Here is a 24,714-nt window from a genome sequence, read left to right as displayed (position 1 = left end):
AAACAAGACCGCATCTTTGAAAATCTTTTCAATCTCCCATCAGAGCTGAATTATTGTAGAGTTGGCCGAGGGGAAAAATTCTCGCTTTCATCACAGGTCACACAATGATTCAGACAATTGTGATAAAATGTTTGAGCAATAAATCCAAGGGGTTAAGAACATAAATAAAAGCGCGGAGGGCGGTGTCGCTTGGAAGGAAGCTTCTTGGTGATGGGGAGGGGTTGATTTCAGGGGTGTGAGAGGGGGAGTTTTGTCTTCCCAATTTGGTGTGACTCCCTTCTCTGTTTCTTTAGCTACGTCGTTCCATCTTCCCGGCATCTTCTGTCAACAAATGGTGGAGGACGATGATAAGGTGGGAGGAAGAAGAAGAGCAGGAGTAGACAGAGAAGTCACAAAAAAGGAGGAGATGAGGAAGTAGTGAGAGGAGAAAGAGTGATGAAGCGGCAAGTAAGTCCCCGGGGGCGAGAAAGTCCCCGGCTAAGCTGGGTTATGGCTTGGCTGATAGATTTCCTGACGTTATGTCAATTACCAAAGCTAACGATAACTTACAGTCAAGGTCATTATCTCGGTCTGCATTGCATCAGCATCAACTCATTCATATATCTTAGTTAACTTGTCTGGTAGAGCATTACATTATTTGTTCATCTTTCCATCAATCTATCAACGTTCAAAAATTGTATATAGAAATTTAAAAAAATAGAATTTTTCAGACTGTACTATAATAAAAATATATATGGTTCTTACAACCTCTCAATATCCTACACATTCACTCACACGTTATACCCCACCAGTGTTTTAATAACTATTATAATCATATCTAATACATATTTTTATGAAGAATTGGAATAATGTGATTGAAGAATCAAAATAGTGAATCGATGCGGAAAATATTATAATAATGATAGTTATATCATAGAGAAACAATAGCATAAGTGGATATCCCATGGTAAGGGGCGTTTATGTCGCAATTTCCAATGATAACTCAAACCAATAGTCCACGAAGTTCATCCCGTGAAGCTGTGTGACACTGGAAGTCTCTCATATTGTGCCGTTCATACACTCTCACCCCAACAAAACAGTAAAAATCAACAGTGATGGATCACTGTGACTCTGCTCTAAAACTACACTTGACTAATATTTATAACAGTGCATTTTGTCACACATAATGCATATTTATTTGTTAAAATGAATTATTAGGTCTCATGGAAAGAAATCAGAAACTTTTATCATCAATTATATTATCAGTCGAATAAGAGAGATAAGATAATAACGACTCTAACGGCTATGATTATTTGCAACAATACGAAAATGTAATTCATTTTTTAATTATTCAATAAAAATAATGATAAAGTATTTGGGTTATGTTCTTTGGTAATAGAGCTTGTCGACAACATCAACAGCGGTCAAGCCGTACATCTGAAATTCAGTCAGATACTTTCTAGCGAAATAATTACAAGTATACAGTACTCAATAAAGCGAATGACAAAGGGGTTTTGTAAATTCTAGCATACTAAAAAAGGACATAAACGTTTGAAAACATATGAAAATATGTATTGTGTATATACGAGCAGATAGATTTACGGAAAAATGAAATAAAAATGAAAAGGAAATGGGATCAAGTTTTATTTAGAACACAATAGCACATTTTGTACAAAAACTGGTGATGTACCAATCAGAATCCAGTATTTAGCAGGCGCTAAAAATATTGTAAAGCCGTATTTGACCTACATATGCCCAGCTTGCAGTCTGTCGGTAGAGCATGAGATATTTGAATATTTATTGTAATTTGACACCTGCTGAAATAGCAATAATATATTATTCTTACCAGCTCTTCGAGGAGCTTAAACCAAATTCTGCTATCAGTTACTGCAAACTGCTGCTTCTCTGTCAATCGGTAATTTTTACCGCTGCTTTGACTAGTTCCGCAATTATAGATGTAAAAGAGGCTGTAATACTGCTTCGATTAAATACTAAGACTCTGTATTTCAAACAATTTGATTTCAGTGATTGGGTTGAACCATTTAAATAAATCTTGAGAACGTATTATTTCTGAAGATTTAGTGATCGATACTGTATATCGCTGATTTATCCAACTCATTCGATGAATAATACAGTTGATAATTCTACTAATTTGTCAATAATGATAATAAAAAATACTAGTACAAGATTGGTCATGCAAGAAAACAGGATAAAAAATGAAAAGAACACCATTCAATCAATAAATATATAATTACAATAAAATCAACTAGCAAAAAAAAAAAATGAAATAATAAATGCAAAAACAATATGGGAAAATATACAAGAAAAATATCACAGCTCGCTCAATTAAAATTCTTATTCTGCTCAATAGCATCAATTATCAATTTCCATGATTTTTGTATCAGCATACATTTTACAGATTTCTATAGCTTGATTATTTGACTCGCTTTTGCTTATCAAATTAGAATTTCATAATTCAAATTTTCAATAATATAGAATGATTCAATAATATTTTATACTTTAAATATAAAATCTCAAGGCATAGAACCTATATCCTAAGGCCGAACCGTCTGTGGAAGTAAGATAAATAATTTATCTTATGAACTTTGAGCTTCTATAAATTTTATTATGCAAATATTAATACTCATATTTATGTACATTAACCGAGCATATTTAATAATTTCAAATAGTGATATATAATTCAACATTTAATTCTCATATGAATTCTCAATATGACTTTTTCCTTTATTAATAATACTTGCGCAATTATCTTTGAATCAAGATCGATTTTTAAGTTATACCCTCGACGAGCTAGCTTTATGAAAATTCTATCACTTTGTAGCACTGAGGATCCTCTTAAATAATTATGAAATCACGTGTAGATTTTTGCACAAATTTTTGATGATGGCCAGGATTATTCTCGTGTGTCCTAAGCCTTTTCTGGTGGGCTGCTGTCGTCCTCTCCAATGAGGATATTTAAATTTAATAACTCATGTCATACAGCGACATCACTGAGTTATAAGAATATATATTCTTGATTACATAAATCGAAACTTAAACTTTCGCAAAATTAATTAATGTACAATAAGGGATTCAGTCTAATGCTCTCATAATTGGTGGGTGTTCCTGGTGACCTCTGGCAAGCAAATGGGGTGTTGGTCTTCCCCTATTCTCTTTCGACGATACTTCAGACTTTTCTGATTAACATAATATTTTTCTTCTATTGGTGAATTTCAAATAATCTGCGATGACGCAATTTAGTGCTGCCAAATAGACGGCATTTCTAGAGCATATTACTATCTTAAAATAGCATATCTTTATCATTAATTCTTATTCCATTCTAATTACAATGTTTCATGTATTCTATAACACTTACAAATTATTATGATTTTAATAAAGACCACGTGGAGATTTTGAATTAAATAATTTTTAGCGCCAAGCAAATACTGTATTATGATTGGTACATCCCCAGACTGTAGTATGTATCAATGCACTCAATAAAAATAAATCCCATTTCCTTTATCTTTTTGTTTTGTTTTTAATAATTTTTGTTCATGCTGTACAATACAATAAATATTTTTGTGTTTTCTTCATCGTTTTTGTGACATTTATTTGGCATGCTTAGTTCACAAACCCTCTTGTCCTCGTCTTAAGGAATGTTATCTAACATTGAATGTTACCTGAAATTGATTTCCATTTCAAATTGTTAGCTATAATCTTGGCTTTTCTAGTCGTTATCGTCTTATCTATATCTTCGATTGATAACACCATTGGTGACAGATATTTCTGCTATTCTGTCTGAGACCTAGTAATTCATTTCAGTTAATGAAATTTCTATTGGTATCAAAATGTACCATCAGAATATATATTCCAAAAAGTCACCAAGTGGTCTTTTTTAAAATTATAAAAATATATAATTATTGTAAAATTTATGTGTAATTGTAACTAGCATGAGATCAAATTTAAGTGTGAATATGTTTAGGTATAATTACGTATCATGTCTTTGTGTCAAAATACGTCATTTGGGATTTGTTGAAATCCACCAATAGTTGCAACTATGCAAATTTATGCAAATTTGAAAAAGAAAGTATCATCGAGAAAGAACAAGGGAGGATCACCATCCCACTTGCTTGGCAGAGTTCGACCGGGACAACAACCAATATGAGAGCATTAGACTGAACCCCTTATAACAATATTAATTTTCTTTTGCCAAAGTTCAAATTTGAATGTTTCTATTAATTAATCGCTATAACTCAGTGAAGTCGCTCTATGACAAGAATTATTAATCTAATTATTTCCACTGGAGAAGACAACTTCAGCCCACCAGAAATAAGACACAGGATACACAAGGCGAAATCCATGCCACATCTTTAAATTTGGAAAAATTGCACGTGAGTTATAAACTCAGAGGGCCCTCAGTGCGACAAATCTATGAAAATTTGATAGAGCTAACTTGTCGAAGGTTACATTTAAAAATCAAGCTTGATTTAGACTCATTTGCACAAATATTTAAAATAGGGAAAAGTCTTATCAAAAACATTGATGAGAACTTAATATTAAAATATCTAAAAAATTGATATCTATCAACTTTTAATTTATGATATATGCTCATTTGAAATTTTCCAATATCAGTATCATTCAAAAAAAATACCAGAAACTCAAAGTTCCAAGGATAATTTATTTTATCTAAATTCCACTGACAGCCAAACTCAAACCCTGAGAGTTAATATTTAATTTTTGATATTGTTGGAATACAGAATTATGAATTTTTATTTGATAAGCTGAAGCACGTCAACAGATTGAGCCATACAAATATATATTATATATGCTGATAGGAAAATTACGAGGATTAATGATTGATACTAGTAAGAATAGTAAGATTTCTAGTGAGCTATCTGTGATATTTTTTCTTGCATACTTTCTCATATTATTTTCATATTCATCATTTCATAATATTTTATAATTGCTCATTGGATATAAATTTGTGTAAAATTATATATTTCATTTATTGAATGGTGTACCTTTCATTTTCAATCCTGTCTTCATGCATGACCAATCTCGTACTAACATATTTTATCGTTATTGACAAATTAATAAAATTATCAACCAACTATATTCTTCATCGAATATGTTGGATAGATCAGCAATATACAGCATTGATCATTGAATATTCAAAAATAGTACACTCTCAAGATTTATTTGAATGGTTCAACATAATTACTGAAATCGAATGGGCGATGTAAGTGTGACGTAAGCCGTTGCTACGCTGCCATCTTAGTCTCTAAACAAACCGTTGCTATGGAGAGAGAGCATGTTATTCAAATGGGACTAAAACATCACCTTACATTTACAAGTATATCAATGAAATAATAGATTTCTAAGAGTTGAGAATATTTTTTTCAAGTTCTACACACTCTAATCATCAATTTCCAGTATTTATCCAGATCGAATAAATTTTTTTGGGACAGCCAAAGCAGAAAGTCTCATGAAGTAGTGCATAGTACTATGTATAGTGTGGTCCACCTTATAATAGCAGTGGATGAAGATAGAAGAATAGCGATGCCGATTCTCTGCATTAATTAATTATATTTCTACACTGTCAAAAACATAATTGTCATCGTTGTGGACCTAGAAAAGGATAGTACCACCGGCTTTGTCAAATGATAGACAAGGATAGCAAAACCAAAGCTGAACAAATACTGTCATTATAACGTGGACCTCACTGTAGGCTGCTATGGTAAGCCTTGTTGAAGAGAAAGTTGAAGTGCCACATGAATTCTTACATGAAAATTTTAATTATTATTTTGTTTTCAATATAAGTTTACTTTCACAGCATATGCTGGAAGTTTCACAGTCTGCTGTTTCACATTAGAAATGTTTATTTGAAAATGTATACAGTCTGATTTCGATGACAAATGAAAATGGTTTGAAGCAAACGAACATTTTCTTTGTTCCTGACTGTAAACATTACAGTAAAAAGGCAGGCTACATACCATTTTTTTTTAGATTTCCTGAAAATCCCAAGGTCTAGCTCGCCTCTATAAGTTCTGTACTACATTTTTAGGTTATGTTATTGTTAATAAAAATCAAATTTATCTAGAATAACTACATTAGTGAAATTATTAATACAATAAATCAAATACAATTATGCTTACAGTGGATGTAGCACATAAAATACATAATTTTTTGCTTTACTTTACATGTTCACTCACCCCTTCTAAATTCTTGTAAACATCATCACCGTTTAGTTAGAATGTAGGAAGTATACAACATGATTAGTGGTCACAGCATCTACATCTTTTTACTGTGTTGAGTTCATTCAATATCTTACTATTTCACGTAAATTGGAAACAATTTTATACTTCAGAAAACCTCAACACCAAACTTATAAGTAAGTACCTAGGCTAAACCAACTAACCTATATATTTAAGCTTAAGTCTACTCTAACAGTTACACTATACAATAGGAGAACAGAATATATTCATATGAATTTCTAAATTACAACTTTATAACAATCTAATGAAATTCTAGGTAATAATTCAAATTGCACTTCAACTTTCTCTACAGGTAGGTTTTCCATAGCAGACTACAGACATGGTACTATAAGCTCTACTTTGTGAGACTTTCTGCTTTGGCTGTCCCAAAAAAAATTATTTGATCTGAATAAATACTGAGAGTTGATGATTTGAGTGTGTAGAACTTGAAAAAAATATTCTCAACTCTTAGAAATCTATTATTTCATTGATATACTCGTAAATGTAAGGTGATGTTTTAGTCCCATTTGAATAACATGCTCTCTCTCCATAGCAACGGTTTGTTTAGAGACTAAGATGTTTTGTTAAAATAAAATAAAAATCTGCTCTCTGTTAGTTTCTGTGGGAATATGTTAACCTAACTAAAAATTTGAAATAGTGAACTGAATTATTGTGATGGAGATTCAAAACTTAAAATGTCGATGAACTTCAAAAGCTAGTCAAAATGGCGACACACTATAAATAGCTGTGGAGACGTCAGCTCCAGACAGTCAGCAGCCAAATTTTTGAATCTTCAGACTATTCATGTCATAAGTGTTTTCTGTGTGCCAATGTAGACTATATCCGGTGAGTCGCCTCAAAGTTATCTCAAAGTCATTTCAAAGTATTCTCAAGTTTATTCAAATTTACATCGAATTTAGTAGATCTAAACCATTCATGAACTTTTAAAAAATTGTTTAATATAATTCTTTTTATCAAATCAGTTCGAGAGCGATTATAAATTTTCCATACAGATCTAATCCTGAATCATTATAATTTTGAATTCATTCAGTTTTACTCAGAAACTTTTGCAATATTTAAACTACCTACAAAGACAAGTGAATTATATAAGATGAGCTGTATAATTTTGTGCTGATAGATCACACATTGTTGAATTAATAATCCGTTCAATCAATTTTTTGTCAATAGCCAAGATAATTATTGAATTCACTCTATGTAGCTCACAGTTTATTATTTAAAATTTTCAAGATATCATAGACCGGATTAGGAGTGCTTGTCAATTTGTTGAATAACTGTTGCCCTGTCATAAATCGCACTGAAGCTGCCCGAAAAACTTTGCAGTGTGCTTGGGCTGAGACGAACAACGGACAACGAGCGCATCAAACAACGGTGAAGAGGACCGCTGCGTGCTGAATCGGACGGAGCCTACACGGGGACCAGGACGACGCTGCAAGACTGGACCAACTCCGCCGCTGAAGGCATCACCGACAACCACGGCCAAAAGACGACCTCTGTGCTGAACCCAATCACTCAAACAAACCAGGTCATTTCGATAAAATATCCATAGTAAATTGAGAAATTCATAGGAACACCCTTGGAAACAACATTCAATTAATTCATGAAGGCTTGAAAGTGCAATAAATTATCAAACTTATTCAAAACATCCACACCCTGATTATAAAATTGAATTAAAACGTTGATCAGAATCTCAAACGTGGGCCATTTTTGCAAACAGTGGCAGCTACGATTAAAGGTTATGACTTTAATTGTAGATAATAATATGAAAAAACCATCAACATCAATTACGTTTCAATATTACCATTGATTGGAACTGGTGATATGGACAAGTCTTGCAATATAAAGCCTTGAGACGGCTTATGCGAGGTATTTTACCAGAGAGTTGTGGCACGGAATAAGGAAACCATTAGTGTTCTTTATTCTAAATTAGTTTATTCTTTATACTAAATATTCTTATAATCCAAATTAGTGTTCTTTACTCCTTGGTTGGGGGGTCAAGCACGCTCAAGCTCTGCATTCAGCTATGAGCAAGGCAGCAGCTCTATTACATTCTATACTCATTGATTCGAGCCCGTGATCAGGTAGCGCTAGCAGACTGAAGGGTGTAGCGTCGCCTCGGCTATTCTGGCCGGCAACAATCCTTGTTGAGAATAATAATTATCATTAATACCACAAAAATATTCATTTATCAGATTTATTCTCAATTTGATAATATTTAGTTATAGGGATGAAGTAGTTTCTACATTTACTTTCCTTAATCCCCCATTTCAATTTATAAAGCACGTTCTCTTACTTCATTCCACCAAACTCAACAATCTTCAACCAATTATACTTGAATGTTTTCCAGTTCCTTCCTCTTATCATGACTCTCTTCTCTCTTGTTGCCTGTGAAGAGGTGCTGGAGTCTCTCCATTCTGCTTCTGTCATTGTAATCATGTTCCTTTGAAATTTTCCTTCTTAAGATAAGATTATAATGTGAACAATATATAAATAGTTCACATAAATGATAGAAATTAATTTTTCATAGTGTCATCGTATCTTACCGATTAGAAGTGGAGAATTGCCATGTTAGTGGAAATAGAATTATATTCAGTCACTATTATTTTAGTGGAGAAACATTCACTCATATCTTTATAGGACTACTTCAATCATTGAAATGGAATGAAAATAAAAATCCTCATGTATTCTTCTCAATCATTTTATCAATCCACAGCATGTTGTGACTTATTACAGCCATTTCCAAGTGCAAATGGAATAAAGTGGACAGTATTAAATTTACTTAATGCTAGCTCATATGTTAAGAAAAAATTGTCAACTGAGTTTTCAATAAACTGCGTCAATTCGTTTCCGATTCCATTCTTGAACAATATTAAGTAACACAATTTTTCAAAGAAATATTTTGTCGAATTGTAAGAAAACCTTGTATTCAACAAAATGTTTGCTTCCCACACAGTGGGAGAAACACTGAGAAACTTGCCAAAAAAATGTTCGCCCTCGACAAGTTCACACCGACTACGCTCTCTGGGTGCAAAATTGTTGTCTACGTTCAAGATCACAAAAACAAGATTTTCACAACATTTTTTTTTGTAGAAAACTATGAACGACAACATATTGTTGATAACTTTAATGTAAGCGCATCTAGAGTACTGATGGATTAATCGATCAATATGAAAAAGTTTGTGGATAGCAAGTGGATTTCAAGTCTCATTGAATATGAAAAAATAATTCAATGCAATCAATGATTTGAAAAAATCATTTCTATTCAATTTTTCAGTCCAAAAACTAAATCTTGAAAATAGAATTGGTCGGAATGTGCTGTGAATAATTAATAAACATAGAAAAGGTACTTGAGCATTTCTATTTTTATTTTTATTGGGTTTGTGATTCTTTTATTCAAAATTTTCAAAGAAGTGCAATATTTATGCAAATATTTAAGAGCAATCTATGTTTTTATATTTTAAAATCTATGTGATTCATTCGAAGTGCTACGTCAACCTATAAAATTTAAAATTTTCAAATCATTATTCCTGGACCGAAAATCAAGTGACAAGGCAATGTGTGATTTCATAACCTTTGGACAAGATTGACATTTTATCAATATTTTTGAAGAGAAATAGTACAGGCTCAGCTTAGTTTTCCTCCCAATGTCATGATTATGATGTTTTGTTTTGTTTGTTTTTGTCCTTTAATTCATTTTCAATTTGTAAATTATTTTATCTGAGCTTACAACTTTCTTCATGAGAAACGGCAAATAAACAGAAGAAAGCTTTAAATATCTCCTATTTATTCCGGATTTACTCCATCAGAATATAATTTGCATGGCAAATAATAATAAATATTGGAATGTAAATCATACAGTGAAATATTCCACAAAATTGGAAGAGAGGGGAAAAAACAATGATAACTTACATCGTATATCTTTGTGAAACGGTGATTTCTTGAAACTTCTGTAATTAATTGGAAATTTAGACTTGAATGTACGTATATTGAAATTCATGTTTGTGACCAGTGAATCCAACTGCAAAAATTTAACAGTACTGTCCTATTCTCTATATTGGTTTATGTCTATCAATGCTATTCGTGCTCACTCGAATAATAGATACCAGACCGAAACGAGAATGAATGAGCCTTTTTTGAAGACACTCTCATGTAAGTGATTTAAACAAGATGGTAATTGAGTAGAATATTACAAGGGTAATTGGGATCCAACGTTTCATGTTGACTTGACAACATCGTATTGGAATCGATGAGAGCCTCAAAGGAGTGATAGAGCTAGTCAACGTTTTGTTGAAGCACTTGCACAATAATTGAATAATTATTGTATTAAGATAGTGAAAGAAACAGAATTATCCTTCTAATCAGGACCCAATTTTTTTCTGACGTCATTCGTGACCCTAGTTCCCGGGGACCCACTTTTTTCATATTGAATATTCCAAGATAATATCTTGGAATCATAGAATAACATTATATTATAATGTTATTCTATGATTCCAAGGACTATTGAACGCAACGAGCACTCATGTAGAGCAAAAATCGATCGTTATTAAAATTAAAAAAATAAATTCATAAAACCTTGCATTTTTAGGGTAGTGGGAAGTAACGTTTGGTTATTATTTTGTATAAAATGGACAAGAGATCATATACTATGATGGATCTTACATGCAACACTACTAGAAAGATAGGGAAAAAATTGGAAAGTCAAAGTTCACTCTTAGGGTAGTTTTTACCCTACCTTCAAGTTCATGTTGTACAATCTTTGCAAAACTATAAAATTTAGAGATGAATACTATTATCTCAAATCCTTAAACCTACATAAAACACTACTAGAAACAAGAAAAATACATAAGGTCATATAAAGTTCACTTTTAAGAGGGGTTTGGTATTCTTGGGATCACATGAAGTTCATTGATTTCACTATAATCCTACTCAGGGTCAGTATTCTTATCTTGAACTAGAAATCTATTTTTAGCATCATTAATATCATTGAAATAGAGATCTAGAAGTCAATTTGTACATACTTTGAAGTCTCTGTTCGAAATGTGCATCTTGACTGCTTGAATCCAATCACTATTGCATATAAATGTGCAATTGAAAAAAATAAAAAAGTTACGTTAGTCGTGGCCCTTGGGTCCCAGTGACCCAAAAGCGTAATTTCACGAAAACAACAAGCCACAGAGCACTTACATTCTACATCAAGTTAAAGTGTCTACTGACATGAATTTAGATGGGTCACAATAGACAGTAAAGCAAACGGAAGCGTAATTATAACTAAAACAAAAATGACCTGGTTCCCTGCGACCCAGGGTCACGACAAGAAGGCTAAGACGCGGTCAGACTAGGATGTTTATCAGCCGCTGGTAATATTGCCACTGAGATGGTGAATTTCCAAATGGATCTCATATTACTTTTTTACTTGAATAATACACAAGTTTAACCGACGGATCTCACTATGATTGTGATATTCCATACAATTATTTGAATGAGTTTTCAAACTATCTTTTGAAATGACCTGTGTCTTAGAATCATAATAGTTAGCGAGTGTCATTCATTGATGACCATCCCTTCTGGTGGAAGTCATGCAGCTGTCACAAACCATGGGATCTCACATCACTTTTCTGTCTATACTGGCATATGTATTTGTGTTACACAGCTAGACTGTGCTGTTTTTGTTTTTAGTTTACTACGATTCTCGCCTTCAGTTAATATAAGTTAAGTTAATATAGCAAAAGAATCGCTTCCGCCTTCCTTTTAGATAGTGGAATTTCGAATTGAATAGAATAATTCGGAACTGTCTATCTTCATTAAGAGCTAACAAACAATTTTGGAAAAAATCAGTTGAATTTTCAGAAAAAAAGAAGCCTAGATGAATTTTCCATCATAACTTTAGAAAACTAAACTCAATTTGTATTTTCTTTCAACCCTTCTCTGCTCCCACAACTCGGGTCGACCAGTTAACTGAATTTTGAAGGAGACTAAGGTTTTTAAAGGTGTGGTTTATAACTGCGAAAATGCATATATCTAATCCCCGAAAATCATAAGCTGACGTATAGCCAAGCATTACCTATTCTAACGTATAAACATAACATTGAAGATTATGAATCTCATAGATAGAAGGTAAAGGTTGGAGCAATGTAACTAGAATACATTTTACTTATTCTAGTTGCATTGGGTTAGAGGATTTAGTTTTTGCTTTAATATGGCAATACGGTATTAAATATGGCGATGACATTATGGTATTATACATCTTAGTGTTTTGATAATTGAGAGTCCCCGTATCATTTTCGAGGATGCGATTTTTTCCCAACAATAAGATATGCAATAAGATATTTTTTCCCAATGAGATATACTGTTTACAGAACTACTAGTATTATATAAGGATTAATATAGAGATGGTAAACGTTGTTGGAGTTAATATCGGATAACCAAAACGGACTGAAAACAAAAAGGGAGAACAATAACACCCGATAAGACAAAGCAGAAAAGAGAAAGCCTCTGCCCGGCGTATACGTGGTGACACATACGTGGTGAGCGAAACAGGCAAGTGTAACGGCAGGGGGAAATTTTGGCCCGGTCTTGGAAGAAGGGACAGCGCCTGCTTTCACCAGCGCCTGTCGCGAGCAGCCAGTTGACAAGACGCCCTCAGACCCTATCAAGACAGCGTGAAATGTTTTCACTTATTCTATACTCACTTCCTTCCAGGCAGCACCATGTTTCCATCCTTATTGACACACCATCCTTCTCTGAAGTATCGACATCCTTCTCGTCTCCCTATCATTCATCTGCGTCTCTCTTTCGAGCTCTAATTCTACGCTAGAAGCTTACAACATATATAATATTGTTGGGAGTCATATGACGAAAGAGGCTGATGACTGTGGTGAATATACGAGGCACAAATCGTCTTTGTTAAATGGTAATTGTCACCTTGGAAGGCAACACGACTGGATTCCAACTTTGAACTTCAACCTCTGGCACACTCACACTCACATACAAACATATACATCACCCATCTCCCTGTTTTTCTTCCCACTCTCTTCTCTTCATTATCACATCCCATTCCACAACCTCCACCTCATCACTCAGCTATACAATTTGCTCTCTCTTAATCATTTATAATCTTCCTCCTTCCTACTCCTCCTTCTTCACTTATTCCTTATGCATCTTCTTCTAATTCGTCTCTTCCACCTCATCCTTCTTCACCACCTTCTCACACTGCTTCTCCTCTTCGTCCTGTTTCTTTTCTCCCGCTTCTTATCCTACACTCGGCCTCCTTCTCCGCCACTTTTGAAAGCCGCCTCCACGATCAACATATTTCAAAAATAGTACTACTCTAATTTGAAGACAAATCTCTTACCTCATCCATACGAATGCTGACTTTCCAATATCATTATCCTTTTCCTGTTATCATATTTCCTATTCTCCTCTGACCTCTTTCTCTCCTTTGTCTCTTCCTCATCCTTCATCTTTATTTTCAATATTCTTATTTGCACTCATATTATTATATTATTTTCTGTCTTCCATTCCACCATCTACTTTTTCATCCATTTTTTGCTCTCTTCTCATCCAACTTCCTCTCCACTTCAAATTCCATTCCATTCTTCAAATATCATTTCTCCTTGCTCTTGAACTTTTATATTCTCATTTTTATCTTTCTTCTCCGTCTCCATTCCTCGTCTATTCCACTCATCATTTTTTATCCAATTCTCTCGTATATTCACCCTGCTATTCTCAACCTTACCACATTTCCGTCACCTTTCTCTCCACCTTCCTCTACCATCAAACGCTCTATAACTTTCCTCCTTCCTAATCATCACCCCCTCCAACCATACGACTCATTCTCACTCCCCTGCATTTCCCATTCGAAACAGTAGCATTATCAGACACTGGTGGCATTATTCACTATCTCTGGTTAACCCTCTCCACCAAACCATCCATGTATTACAGCTGTGATTCAGCAGCAATTATAAGTTAACTAGCAGGGTACCCGTGCTTTGCTACGGGAATTAAATGTTCAGATTTTTTTTGTAAAATATTTATAACCTGAATTCTACCAAAGCCGTTATAATCCATCATACAAACAGAAATTGCTTGCTGAATATAACTTGAATAATAAATTAATATAGTCTCGTCACTGTCATAGAATTTAGTATCCGAAAAGGTGCTCTCCCTCGATGAAAATGTTATTATATATAGGACCGTTTCAAGTTTCATTCAAATAAATTTCTATAATACTTAGTTACCCAAAAATCGTTGTCAGTAAGTGTGATGATTAGTTGCGTTACTATCACCTCAGTTTGAACAACACATACAACTCTGTTGAAATATACATTCAACTGCGTATTTTAAAAAGCAATCAAAAGTTAGCGATGCCTTATGGTGTCACCCAGTAGCTCTGATGTACTCATCTTGACATCAGGAAATATTTTTATTGAATCATGCAATGTTTTCAAATTATATTGCTGAATGTTATAATCACAGCTGTTAATTTTCTCTCTTCCTCTCTTTAGTTTTCAACAAACAATTGAAATTTCTGTTTCAATAAGCTGCCACTTGGATGATCAATTTTTCCTCACAAGTTATCTCAGAGAAGAGACTCAGCTCAAATTTTTGTATCGCGGACCTACTACTTGCTAGGAGCGTCTTATGATCTGCCCTCTATCGGTAATAAATAAAGAAATTAGGCCACAGCTTGGCATGAAAATTATTGAGTCTAATCATTTGAATTATTAATAATTGATGTGTTGGAAGTGCTCTGTAGAATAGTAGACTAATTGCAGCGAATTTTGTGGAATATTGTGCGGGCTTAAGCCCCTCAACAGCGGGCTTTGCCAATGGATAGAGTCGACCTCAACTTTATCCATTGGCAATTAATATTTCTCGTTGACAGTTATCTAATTAGCAGTGATCATGTTATTTTTGCTCTTGCTTGATGCAATTGGGAATAGAAATCCAAATCAAGTTTATTTCGAATTGGTTGACTCTGGTATCCATGGATCTCTTGCTTATTCTGGAATTTCTGGCATAGCCTATCGCTTAAGCTGGTTTACACCAGAGTTATTGACAAAATGTTGATAACTTAATCCTTATGGATTCTATTAGATTAAACGGAACTTGACTAACACATATGTTCATCAAATGTTTACATTTTATTAATAACTTTGGTGTAAACGCAGCTTTACTCTTCGTTTCACTTATTCAAAAGTGTAAAAGCAGCCAATCCACTGATTCTTTCTTCCATGGTAGTCCATTTATATATAAGAGTCCATTCATAATAATTAGTCTAATATTTAATGTGGCTGATTTATCATGTCCTAAACTCTACTACCATAAATATTAAAGTGGGTATTTTTGAGTGGCCATTTTAATGTTTATTTAAAAAATTCTAAATAGAGTTTATTCAATCACTTTGATTATTGACTACCATTATATGATTCCTTTCTTTAATCTTAGCTCAAAACCGAAAGCTCAGGGATGAAAATTTGAATGTAAATTAGCATGTAACTAAATTCAATTTCTATCTAAATTGGGAACTTTAGTATTCACTTGTGATTCATTAATATAAATATCAATAGGTTTGTCTTGAGTCATGTAATGACATCTAAATCGGGGACCGAGCTTTGCTCTAGAGTACAAAAGCATAAAAAATTTATTACGAGAGAAGAAATTATAATATCATTCATAGTTCATACAGAAATGTTCTATCTGATCAAAGTAAATTGAGATTAATTCTCAGAGGAATGCAAAAATTTCCCTCACAAAGGTCCGGTTGCACAAAAGCCGGTTGAATTTTAATCCTGATTAATTTCATGTTAACCAAATCAGAGAAGACCATTTCAAAAAGATGGATCTACTTGAGTTTATCAGGATTGAAAATAATCCGGCTTTTTTGCAACCGGCTCTAAGTACCTGATTGGATGATTACAAAAGTTCAACAGCTGAGTCATAATTTTGACACAGTCCCACACACATGAACTCGCTCACTCACTTCCATCATCAACAAACGATGAAATGATTATTATCAGCTTTTTTCCAAGGATAAATGATAATTATCTTTTCAATGTCCTTCAGCGAGTTTTCCCAGGGATGAGACCTAGTGCAATCGAATTTTTATATTATAAACATACTATGCTCTGAATTTAGTGAGAATCGTTAGAGCCGTTTTTGAGATCCGGTGAAATACAAACATATAAACATCTATATATCTAAACATCCAAACATCTGAACATCCAAACATATAAACAGAAATTGTTCGTTCAATAGTATAGGATGAAAGGAAATAGGACCAGCTGATGGAATATTATGTTTTTTTCTATATAGTTTTTAGCTGATTTTAAAACATGAATATATCAGGTCCAGTAGCTCAAAAGCTTGTTCAATTTCAATCATGATTAAATTCCATGAGAACTAATCAGAGCATGGGTTTTTTCAATAGAAGGCTTCTCAGATTGGTTCTCGTGGTATTCAGTCCGGATTAGGAATCAACAGACAGGACAACTGGCTCTCTCTCAAGGCCATGGCTGCGTAGAAACATAGAGCAACAGAGGAACCAATACAACAGAAGTTGAAGAAATTAGTCGCATTTCTATTACCTCACAATAAACATCAATTCAACTACCATATGTTTGGAGAGATCGATTTTAAATTTATTTTGCTATCATCCGGTCACTTTCTGTACCTATTCTTCCAGATGTTCCATGAATACTGCAATGTTTTAAAATAAGATCGCTAAATTTGGTAACTCAACTACAGCTATTATAATCTTTATAACTTGCTCACACTTTCTTTCTCACATTTTCAACAGAGTATGGAAACTTTTTATGATCAGCTGCTAATTGAGGGACCAATAATAAATCCTTTCTGAAAGAGCTTCAGCGATTTTTCCCAGAGTTGAGACATGTTCCAAAATAATTTTTTTAGCGCAAACGTACTCTATTCCTGATTTAATGAAAAAATGTTAGAAGCGTTTTCGAGATCCGTCAGACATACATACATATCCGCAAACAAACATATTTAAACAGAAATTGTTCGTTCAATAGTATAGGATGAAAGGAAATAGGACCAGCTGATGGAATATTATGTTTTTTTCTATATAGTTTTTAGCTGATTTTAAAACATGAATATATCAGGTCCAGTAGCTCAAAAGCTTGTTCAATTTCAATCATGATTAAATTCCATGAGAACTAATCAGAGCATGGGTTTTTTCAATAGAAGGCTTCTCAGATTGGTTCTCGTGGTATTCAGTCCGGATTAGGAATCAACAGACAGGACAACTGGCTCTCTCTCAAGGCCATGGCTGCGTAGAAACATAGAGCAACAGAGGAACCAATACAACAGAAGTTGAATAAATTAGTCGCATTTCTATTACCTCACAATAAACATCAATTCAACTACCATATGTTTGGAGAGATCGATTTTAAATTTATTTTGCTATCATCCGGTCACTTTCTGTACCTATTCTTCCAGATGTTCCATGAATACTGCAATGTTTTAAAATAAGATCGCGAAATTTGGTAGCTCAACTACAGCTATTATAATCTTTATAACTTGCTCACACTTTCTTTCTCACATTTTCAACAGAGTATGGAAACTTTTTATGATCAGCTGCTAATTGAGGGACCAATAATAAATCCTTTCTGAAAGAGCTTCAGCGATTTTTCCCAGAGTTGAGACATGTTCCAAAATAATTTTTTTAGCGCAAACGTACTCTATTCCTGATTTAATGAAAAAATGTTAGAAGCGTTTTCGAGATCCGTCAGACATACATACATATCCGCAAACAAACATATTTAAACAGAAATTGTTCGCTTAGTATAATTGACTTCAATGATTATGATTCAATTCAATGAGAGCTTATCTCACATAATAATAACAACGGTTATAAAAAGCAAAAATGTCAAACATAATTGAAATCGAAACTGATAACAGCTAATGAGGTATACTGATTACTGACAGTTTCAAGTGAATATCAACCAACTGTTATGCATATTCTCCAATATATTTATCGAAAGCTACCTTCTATTTTCTTTGGTAACACAACTAATGTTTAGGAATAATTGGTTCATGGGAAAAGCGCCTTACTTCTATGGAAGATATTTTTACATTAGGAAAAGCAACAACAGCTATTTGGCCGTTTTAATAAATAACCCCTTTCTTTCGTCAAGTTAAATTCTGGCCAAATTTCCTCATTCTTTGCACAGAGATTCTACAACGGATACTTCTGAAGTTTTAAAAATACCCTTCATTCATCATACTGAATAATTACAATTTCATCGAAATTGTTTAAGCTGTTCACGCGATCTGTCAGATATACAAACAAAATTAGTCTTTATAGAATAGGATAAATTGATAGAACGTCATAGAAGTTTGTTTTATGAAACATAAAAATTATCTATACTCCCAGGAATAGAAATAAAAATATTTATTCTCATATTTGTATTCCAATATTTGTAAATCTGATTACCCTTTTTAAAATTATTCAACACGACATGTTTCGGCTATAAATAATTCCATCAACAAGTGATTGGGAAATAAATAATAATATTTTATTCTCAGGAATAGCTCTGATTGAAGTAGCAGTGCCCAATCAATCTTTCCGCGATGAATGCATCTTCAACTTGGTGCCAACCTAATAAAGTTAACTCAACTTAATGCCAACCTGACAAAATTATCAATTTGGTTTCCAGTTAACTGTTTCGAAGAGGTACTCTATCTAGATTATAGTTCTATATTAACATATGGTATGGACATTACAATTATAATGAGATTGGAATAAGAAGAATATACATGCTAAAAGACGAACTTTAAACCCTTAGAGTCGAAATATCTCCAAAAGATTTCTTAGTGAGCACCTAGGACTTATAAGGAAGCCATATTTCAAGTTTTGTTGCAATCCGTCCAGTAGTTTTCCAGAAATCGTGATCAGTGAGTCAGTGAGTCAGTGGGTCAGTGAGTCAGTGAGTCAGTGAGTCAGTGAGATAAGAATTTTATAAGTATAGAAGAAGATAATGACAGTTCACTACTATTTCCACGATATAAATTAATGCTGGCTTGAATACGTGCTATGAATTTTTTCCGTCGTAAAAATGAACTTGCGATTCAAATCCATATTATTTGTCAACAACCTAATATTGTGATTTAATTTCCCGTCCCTGAAGAGTTGACCCTGAAAAGTCAACTTGAAAATAACTTATGAGTGATGATCTGCGTTTCATGAATACTAGAAAAGAATATAATACACTCAATCATATTGACAAAGAGTAACTAGGTACCCTACAGCTCATCTTTGATGATATTGAATTGCAAAGTGAAATTTGATGACTAGAGTACATATAATTTGATGAAATTATAATCATTGATCGAACTAAGTTTCGGTCATTCTATACTAGAAGGCAGATTTGAAAAAAATGTCTTCTCGGAAACCATATCTACTGTTTGTGATGAACAGTGAGGAAAAACTAATGTTATAATCCAACAGTCATAATCTAGGTTTCATTAGGTTTCTAGGTTTTGAGGATCCTATTAGAATATTTGGAAAAACTTCTTTCCAGTTGCTTCAAAAATTTGGTCCACCATTTTGGATCTGTCATTTCAAATCAATCTCAATGTTATTTATGAGAAGGTGGTCGGTCATGATTTCAATGCAGGATTCCATGAAAAAATGAATGTCGAAAAACGCACATCAATAACTCAAATCGTTTCAGAGAAATTCAAATTTAAATGTACTAATAGCATAGAGAAACAATAGCGTAAGTAGATATCTCATGGTATAGGGCGTTTATGTCGCAATTTTTACTATTATCTCAAGCCGATTACTGTTGATTATTGTCGATTTTTACTGTTTTGTTGGGGTGAGAGTGTATGAACGGCGCAGTATGAGAGACTACGAGCGTCACATAGCTTTACAGGAAAGAACTACGTGGACTATCGGCTTGAGATAACAGTAAAAGTTGCGACATAAACGCCCTATACCATGGGATATCTACTTACGCTATTGTTTCTATATGCTAATAGATTATACAAAAACGAAATGAATGTGTATATATTATCAATCTGACAGATCAAACTTCCTGTTCGAAGTGTTTAATATTTGAGTTGATGTTTTATGATTAATAACACGTAACACTCATAGTAGCCTACTATACAATGTGTTCATAGCAAATACAAACTATCAAATTTCTCTTTTTCAAGTGTTAGTAAATTATTCTAACCATATAATATTTAACACTTCGAATGGAAGAGAATAACTGTCAGATATCTGATGAACTCATTCATTTCATTTTTGTATGATTCATCAGTATCGATGAACGTTAATAACTGTGAAACGGTTTAAGATATGTACGGTTCTCGCCAATCATTTTCTCTTAAAATTCTTTATCAAATCTTGTATATAATATGACCATCTTCTCATCAAAACAATGAAGGTGGATTGAAATTGGCCGCCATTTTTCATCCAACTTCATTCTTTTAATGAGAAGATGGTCATATTATTCAAGTTTTTGATGAAGAATTTCAAGAGAAAATGATTGGCGAATACCGTACATATCTCAAACCATTTCACAGTATATTATATTTCAATATAATGCTGTTTTAATAGCTTCCACCACCTCTGTATAGTCGACCCTATGAAATAAAGCCCACTCTGAGGAAAGCATTCTTTGTTGAAATTTGGATCCAGAGGTACTATTGCTCATAAATTAAACAATATACAATCTTCCTTGCGTTCACAATGGATAATAACTATTCCTTCTTTTGATTTATAATGAATTATTATCTTGAGGTTTAATATCTGTATGGTAATTCTAAGAACTCGTCTAGCCATATTATCCAACACATTGGAATGTTTTTGTGTGAGCCGGACAACAACACGCAACACATATTTTATTATTGGCAACGGACCAATTTGAAGCGATTAGGGTTGCCTATCTTTTGTTTGGAAGGGGACTGAGAAAATGAAGGCATGGCTAAATGAAGGACGGCAACCCAGTATGCATTCTGGCCTCTGTTTAATGAGAGGAGACACTACAAGCTCTGGTTTGTGAATGAATGCGGGTAGCCCCGTGGATTGAGCGTGTTAATTACCCATGGAGGGATCATAGTGGTGGAGGAGGGGTAGTCCAGGTTGAAGGGAAGAAAGGTCTTTGTATGTTGTTGCTGTGAACGTAGGCAGGGAAGAGTGGACACATTATTAACAATGAGCTTTGCAGAAGGATATTTCCTCCTGTTTTGATGCGGAATCTTGTTTCCGACAAAACTGATCCCTCTGCTCTCCTTTTCCAGTCCACCCACCCCGATTGTCCGAGATCGCCAGTCCTCCACATCCCTTCCATACTCTTCTGTCATCACTGAGGAATTAGAGGATGGAGGAATGTGAGATATTTCGCTCCTTACTTTTAAGCACAATGTACTAATTTCAGACTAATCCGCTTTGAACCACGTATGGTGTGATAGCTTAGATCGGGTTCACATTCTATAATAGACCACTTGAATACTGTTGATGTGTCCGTATGAAGCCTAGAACTAAAAGAGAGTACAGAGTGTCATTATATTTTTTTACCCTCTGGAACTGACAAGAGCGTATCATAGTGGAATAAATTGTTATTGTATTCCACTGATATACAAGTATAATTATTAGAGTTACAAATGGTATGCATGGTGAAGTTGGGTAGCCTATTGATGAAGGTTTTCATTTGACCTCTCTGAGTCAACATGAGGTAGAACTTTTTCGAATCAGAGGAAGTAGCTTGATTGTAATGGTATAATATTGTACAATGTTCAAAATGATGTTTATATAACTTTCTCAATGAGTACTATAATATCATGCTCGTACTCCTATTTTTGAATAATATTTTGAATGAAAATGAGGTTTATATTTTTTGCGTTGAATCTATATTTGCACAACATGTGGATGTAGTATTTATCCGGCTAATTGGGAGAATATATGTGATGATGACTTGTTCAAAAATGCACGCTTGGCAGGATTCAAATACTCTGCTGTTTTTGAATGACGTGATAGCGCCTCACCTGATTGACTCAACGCAGCCTTGGAAAAAATATATCATTAGAAGTTGTAGTGGACCGATCACTGAGAAAAATAAAATTTACAAACATAATATTAAAAATTAAGTTAGGTAATGTCAAAAAGTTCGAAATTCTTCCGGATTTTCAATGTTCCATTAGAACTATAACAAACTTATATGAATGATGACACGTAAATTAATATGATTTTGGAGATGTTGCAAGCACTTCCAATCATTCCATTATCATTGTAATAAGAGTGACCGCTGGTAAAGGAGAATATCTACTACTTCCATCAGTTCTAGACTTCAACTGGCTTTAAACTCTGGAGTCAGAAAATTGGCTTTCCGAGTAAGGGCGTTAACGTAGTTGAGGACTTAAATAGACCCTGGAGTTTAGAAATCACGTTGGACTCTGAAGTTTATAATTTTGCTTTTTGAATGAAGGGCTTATAAGTCCAGGATTGAATTATTAGATTCTCGCCTCTTTCCGAGTCAAGGATTTATCAAAAATCGATAATTCCAGAACTCAATACAGCGTGATTTTAAACCCTCGACCGTGGTAGGTTTTAAAAGTTCTGGACTTAAACTGAGCAAACATATCACAGTTATCGCTTTGGAGAAGATGAATAGTCTTATAGATGTATTGGAATACCTAAATTATTTGGTTCATTACATCTAATAATAGTTCATAATTAGTAATAATTAATGTAATTAGTTCATAATTTATAGTTTGCAAGTCTATTTCGGAATAAAGTTCTATCAGAATTATGCGTAAAAAACTAACCTCATTTAACGACTGTGCCATAACCTAAAAAATTTCAAAAAAAATATTTTTTTCTTTCAAGGCAAGGATTGCCTAGGAATTTTATCTTTCAATGTGAATGTTATTATCAATGTCATATTCAGCATATGAATAATAACAATAATGAATTATTATTCCATTTCTTTTAAATAATTCAACTCAATATCCTACCAATTGTTTATTCCAAAATCACTGGTTAGGATCAATGATCAATGATAGCATAATTATGCTATAATAACGTAAACTGAAATGTTTTTTGATTCATGTTTCAAAAGGCTAGGTCTTGCTTTGAACAGGCCTATAAAAATAGAGACTTATTCTCACAAGATAATAATAATACTCTTCAATGTTTGATTCCATTACGAACTGCATGATAAATAATCACTTTGAACAATTAATTACGACATAGCAGTCGGGTATTTAAATAAATAAGAGCTATTAACTTCTACTTACATTAGTGTAGCGCTTTCGGACACTAGGCCCCTTCATCTACACTGGCTGTCACTTCCGTTGTTGAATACATATGGTTAGTAAGCAGCGTGGGTTGTGGGAGTGGCGGGAATTTTTGAACTGTTGGCGGCGGGGGTGGCGGGAATGTTTGAATTTGTGGATTATTGGAGTAGGAGGTTGAAGAGGCTGTGTGATTTGAAGTTTGTTCGCTCATTAAGGATGTTGTGGGGGTCTCTTTTAGTATGTTTATATATTTCAAATTGTTCCAAGGTGTTTAGTTCAGGCCCTTTGTTTCTGATGTGTAGAATTTTTAAATTTGTGGCTATGTCTGTGTAGGTGTGATTGTTTCCTATCATGTGGGTAGCAAATGCTGATTCGGGGTCGTTGATGTGTTCTTTGAATCTTTTTTCAAATGAACGGCCGCTGTGCCCAAGGTAGTATTTTTGGCAATTTGAACAGTTGAGTTTGTATACCCCTGGGTTTTCGTATAAGTTTTGTTTCTGTTCTCTTGTGGTTAGTAGGTTTTTGATGCTATATTGAATCCTGCCTTTTTGAAATTCTTTGCTAATCTGTTGGACTTTGAGTTTATGTATGTTAGTGTTATGCATTTGCTATGTTCAGTGCTGGGCTTTTGAGTTTTTCTTTTCATTTTCTGTTGGATTCTGTCTATAAGTAGTGGATCATAGCCATTAGTTTGGGCCAAGAATTTTATTGTGTTGAGCTCTGTACTGTAATCTTCTGTTGATAAGGGGATGGTGTTTAGTCTATGGATCATTGTTTTGAAAGCAGCATGTTTGTGTTGAGTGGGGTGATTGGAGGTCTGGTGGATAAGGGTGTCTGATGTAGTTGGTTTTCTGTATATATTGAAGCTGTGCTGATTGTTCATATTTTTTTGTGATTGTTAGATCTGCTGTGAGCTGGATGTTTTTGTCTATTTTGTTTATGTGAGTACGAAAAAGTTCACATTGTCTTTTGTTTCCTCTGTATAATAGAATGATGTCATCAACGTATCTGTGCCAGTATATGATGCTTTTTGAATGTGTGTTACTTTTGATGATCTTTGTCTCTTCAAGGTTTCGGAGGTATATCTCAGCAAATATGCTAGAAATTGGGGAGCCTATTGGTAGTCCTTCTGATTGGTGGTAGTATTGTTGGTTGAATGTGAAATAATTTTGTTTAGTTATTATGTGTAAACTGT

The sequence above is a fragment of the Nilaparvata lugens genome, chromosome 4, assembly GCF_014356525.2.
Source record: "Nilaparvata lugens isolate BPH chromosome 4, ASM1435652v1, whole genome shotgun sequence".
NCBI classification, from domain to species: Eukaryota; Metazoa; Arthropoda; class Insecta; order Hemiptera; family Delphacidae; genus Nilaparvata; species Nilaparvata lugens.
The sequence above is the reverse complement of the archived record's forward strand: the minus strand, read 5'-3'. Positions refer to the sequence as shown.